Source organism: Arachis ipaensis, chromosome B3, assembly GCF_059453495.1.
Source record: "Arachis ipaensis isolate K30076 ecotype BB chromosome B3, ASM5945349v1, whole genome shotgun sequence".
Classification (NCBI taxonomy): Eukaryota; Viridiplantae; Streptophyta; class Magnoliopsida; order Fabales; family Fabaceae; genus Arachis; species Arachis ipaensis.
This window is the reverse complement of record NC_142438.1, coordinates 116,764,204-116,769,546: the sequence shown is the minus strand read 5'-3', so window position 1 is coordinate 116,769,546 and position 5,343 is coordinate 116,764,204. Positions and strand designations below refer to the sequence as shown.

Below are 5,343 nucleotides of genomic sequence, written 5' to 3'. Positions count from 1 at the left end.
TTCAAGCATTCATTCAGAAAACAAAAAGTATTGTCACCACATCAATATAATTAAACTAAGTTCAAGGATAAATTCGAAACTCATGTACTTCTTGTTCTTTTGAATTAAAATATTTTTCATTTAAGAGAGGTGATGGATTCATATTCACTACTTTAAGGCATAGATACTTAGACACTAATGATCATGTAATAAAGACACAAACATAGATAAACATTTAACATAAGAAAACAAAAAACAGAAAATTTAAGAACAAGGAATGAGTCCACCTTAGTGATGGTGGCGTTTCCTTCTTGAGGAACCAATGATGTCCTTGAGCTCTTCTATGTCTCTTCCTTGTCTTTGTTGCTCCTCCCTCATTGCTCTTTGATCTTCTCTAATTTCATGGAGTATGATGGAGTGCTCTTGATGTTCTACCCTTAGTTATCCCATGTTGGACTTAGTTCTCCTAGGGAGGTGTTGATTTGCTCCCAAAAATTCTGTGGAGGAAAGTGCATCCCTTGAGGTATCTTAAGGATTTCTTGATTTGCATTCAAGTGTTCTACCACTGAGCTATAGACCCTTGAGATGAATCTCTCCATCTTCTATGACTTGGAGGTGGAAGCTTTTGTCTTCCCTTTCCTCTTTCTAGAGGTTTCTCTGGCCTTAGGTGCCATCAATGGTTATGGAAAAACAAAAAAGCTATGCTTTTACCACACCAAACTTAGAATGTTGCTCGCCTTCGAGCAAAAGAAGAAAGAATAGTAGAAGAAGAAGATGTGGAAGAATCTAGGATTATGAGGAGGGAAGGTGGGGATCCTGTGGGGTCTACAGATCTTGAGGTGTCAAGGATTTACATCCCTGCACCAATTAGGCATGTAAAATGCCTTTGCATGCAATTCTGGCGTTTAAATGCCGAACTGATGCTTGTTCTGGGCGTTCAACGCCCAGATACAGCATGTTTCTGGCGTTGAACGCCAGTTCTATGCTTGTTTCTGGCGTTCAGCGCTAGCTCTATGCTCTGTTCTGGCGTTGAACGCCAGCCAGATGCTCCTTACTGGTGTTTAAACGCCAATAAGTCCTTCCTCCAGGGTGTGATTTTTCTTCTGCTGTTTTTGATTCTGTTTTTGATTTTTCTATTTATTTTGTGACTCCACATGATCATGAACCTAATAAAACATGAAAGAACAATAAAATAAAAATAAAATTAGATAAATAAAAATTGGGTTGCCTCCCAACAAGTGCTTCTTTAATGTCAATAGCTTGACAGTGGGCTCTCATGGAGCCTCACAGATATTCAGAGCATTGTTGAGACTCCCCAACACCAAACTTAGAGTTTGATTGTGGGGGCTTTGGTTGACTCTGCTTTGAGAGAAGCTTACTGTGCCTCTTTTCCATGTTTACAGAAGGGTGACCTTGAGTTTTAAACACAAGGGAGTCCTCATTCAATTGAAGGACTAGTTTACCTCTGTCAACATCAATCACAGCTCTTGCTGTGGCTAGGAAGGGTCTTCCAAGGATGATGGATTCATCCTCATCCTTCCCAGTGTCTAGGATTATGAAATCAGCAGGGATGTAAAGGCCTTCAACCTTTACTAACATGTCCTCTACTTGTCCATAAGCCTGTTTTCTGGAATTTTCTGCCATCTCTAATGAGATTTTAGCAGCTTGCACCTCAAAGATTCCAAGTTTTTCCATTCCTGACCCAAGGTCACATAGAGCCTTTTCAAAGGTCATGGTGCCTATGGTGCAAGGTATTAGGAACTTTCCAGGATCCTGTTTCTTCTGAGGTAATCTCAGTTGATCCAATGCATTTAGTTATTGGTGAACAGGGGAGGTTCATCTCCCCAAGTCTTATTACCAAATAAATTGGCATTCAGCTTCATGATTGCACCAAGGAACTTGGCAACTTGCTCTTCAATAACATCCTCATTCTCTTCTGAAGAGGAATACTCATCAGAGCTCATGAAGGGCGTAAGGAGGTTTAATGGAATCTCTATGGTCTCTAGATGAGCCTCAGAGTCCTTTGGTTCCTCAGAGGGAAACTCCTTATTGATTACTGGACATCCCAGGAGGTCTTCCTCCTTGGAATTCACGTCCTCCCCTTCCTCCTTGGATTCGGCCATGATATTTATATCAATGGCCTTGCACTCTCCTTTTGGATTTTCTTCTGTATTACTTGGGAGAGCACTAGGAGGGGTTTCAGTGATCTTCTTACTCAGCTGGCCCACTTGTGCCTCCAAATTTCTAATTGAGGACCTTGTTTCATTCATGAAACTTACAGTGGCCTTGGACAAATCAGAGACTAAGTTTGCTAAATTAGAGGTATTTTGTTCAGAGTTCTTTGTCTGTTGCTGAGTGGATGATGGAAAAGGCTTACTATTGCTAAACCTGTTTCTTCCACCATTATTAAAGCCTTGTTGAGGCTTTTGTTGATCCTTCCATGAGAAATTTAGGTGATTTCTCCATGAGGGGTTATAGGTGTTCCCATAGGGTTCACCCATGTAATTTACCTCTGCTATTGCAGGGTTCTCAGGATCATAAGCCTCTTCTTCAGCAGATACCTCTTGAGTACTGTTGGATGTAGCCTGCATTCCATTCAGACTCTAAGAAATCATATTGACTTGTTGAGTCAATATTTTATTCTGAGCCAATATGGCATTCAGAGTATCAATTTCAAGAACTCCCTTCTTCTGAGGCGTCCCATTACTCACAGGATTCCTCTCAGAAGTGTACATGAACTGGTTATTAGCAACCATGTCAATGAGTTCTTGGGCTTCTGCAGGCATCTTTTTTAGGTGAATGGATCCACCTGCAGAAGTATCCAATGACATCTTAGCTAATTCAGACAGACCATTATAGAATATATCCAGGATGGTCCATTCTGAAAGCATGTCAGAAGGACACTTTTTGGTTAGTTCCTTTTATCTCTCCCAAGCTTCATAGAGGGATTCACCCTCTTTCTTTCTGAAGGTTTGAACATCCACTCTAAGCTTACTCAGCTTTTAAGGAGGAAAGAACTTGGCTAAGAAAGCCTTGACCAGCTTATCCCAAGAGTTCAGGCTATCCTTAGGTTGAGAGTCCAACCATATTCTAGCTCTGTCTCTTATAGCAAATGGGAAAAGCATGAGCCTGTAGACTTCAGGATCTACTCCATTAGTCTTAACAGTATCACATATCTACAAGAATTCAGTTAAGAACTGAAAAGGATCTTCAGATGGAAGTCCATGAAACTTGCAGTTTTGTTGCATCAGAGAAACTAATTGAGGCTTAAGCTCAAAATTATTTGCTCCAATGGTAGGGATGGAGATGCTTCTTCCATGTAAATTGGAATTAGGTGCAGTAAAGTCACCAAGCATCCTCCTTGCATTATTATTATTTTCGGCTGCCATCTCCTCTTCCTGTTCGAAAATTCCTGTAAGGTTGTCTCTGGATTGTTGTATTTTAGCTTCTCTTAGTTTCCTCTTCAGAGTCCTTTCAGGTTCAGGGTCTGCTTCAACAAGAATGTTCTTGTCCTTGCTCCTGCTCATATGAAAAAGAAGGGAACAGAAAATAATAATAGGGATCCTTTTTACCAGAGTATAGAGGTTCCCTTGTTGTTAGTAGAAGAAGAAAGGGAATAAGGGTGAAGAAGAATAGATAATCCAAACACAAGGTTGAGGATAAGAACAATGATTTGAGATGAAGAGAAGTGTTAGTAAATAAATAAATAGAAGGAGATGAGGGAGAGGAAATTTCGAAAATTAATTTTGAAAAATAGTTAATGATTTTCGAAAATTAAAGGAGAATTGAAATTAAAATTAGAATTTAAACAATTAATTAATTAAAAAGAATTTTTGAAAAAGAGGGAGGTATTTTCGAAAATTAGAGAGGGATAGTTAGTTAGGTAGTTTTGAAAGAGATAAGAAACAAACAAAAAGTTAGTTAGTTAGTTGAAACAAATTTGAAAATCAATTTTGAAAAGATGAGAAGATAAGAAGTTAGAGAAGATATTTTAAAATCAAAATTTTTTGAAAAAGATATGATTTTGAAAAAGATAAGATAAAAAGATATTTTTGAAAAGATATGATTGAAATTAGTTTTGAAAAAGATTTGATTTTTAAAATCACAATTAATGACTTGATTCACAAGAAATCACAAGATATGATTCTAAAACTTAAAGTTTGAATCTTTCTTAACAAGTAAGTAACAAACTTGAAATTTTTGAATCAAAACATTAATTGTTGATAATATTTTCGAAAATTTGATATAAAATTAAGAAAAAGATTTTTGAAAAATATTTTTAAAATTTTCGAAAATAAATAATAAAAATGAAAAAGATATGATTTTTTGAAAAAGATTTTGAAAAAGATAAGATTTTTAAATTGAAAATTTGATTTGACTCATAGGAAACAACTAAATTTTAAAAAATTTTGAAAAAGTCAACTCAAATTTTCGAAAATTTATGATTGAAAAAGGAAAAGATATTTTTTTTTATTTTTTGAATTTTTAATGATGAAAGAGAAAAACACAAAATTGACTCAATGCATGAAAATTTTGGATCAAAACATGTGATGCATGCAAGAATACTATGAATGTCAAGATGAACACCAAGAACACTATGAATGTCAAGATGAACATCAAGAACTTATTTTTGAAAAAATTTCAAGAAAAGAAAACATGCAAGACACCAAACCTAGAAATTTTTTCATGCATAGACACTATGAATGCAAGAATGCATATGAAAAACAAGAAAAGACACAAAACAAGAAAATATGAAGATCAAACAAGAAGACTGGCCAAGAACAACTTGAAGATCATGAAGAACACTATGAATGCATGAATTTTCGAAAAATGCAAAGAATTTTTAGAAAAAATGCAATTGACACCAAACTTGAAATTGACTCAAGACTCAAACAAGAAACACAAAATATTTTTGATTTTTATGATTTTATGATTTTTTTGAATTTTTCAAAAATTAATATGAAAAAGAAAATAAGAATTCCAAAATCTTTAAGAAGAATTCCAGGAATCTTTCAATATTAGCCCAAAGCTCCAATCAAAGGGTTGGACATGGCTTAATAGCCAGTCAGCTTTAGGATGGGATTACATGCATTGTGGTGATTAATTGAAGACCAATCCCAAAGTAGTTTGAATATAGCTTTACAGCCAGATAGGATTCAACATGTTACCATGAAACTCTAGAATTCATTCTTGAAAGTTTTGAAGCCATAGAATAATTAAAAATTTTTTTTCGAAATTTTTTTGGGAAAAACGAAAAAAAAGAAAATATTTTTTTGGAAAATTTTTGAAAACTTTTTGAAAATAAAATAAGAAGAAAATTACCTAATCTGAGCAACAAGATGAACCGTTAGTTGTCCAAACTCG

At 35.4% G+C, this 5,343-nt stretch overlaps 1 non-coding gene across 1 annotated transcript; it reads left to right on the top strand.

Moving 5' to 3' along the window:
* Positions 1–2,864: 2,864 nt before the first annotated feature.
* LOC148572178 (small nucleolar RNA R71) lies at positions 2,865–2,972 on the top strand. The gene has a single exon (XR_015908335.1). It is a non-coding gene; the product is annotated as a small nucleolar RNA R71 (small nucleolar RNA).
* Positions 2,973–5,343: the final 2,371 nt, after the last annotated feature.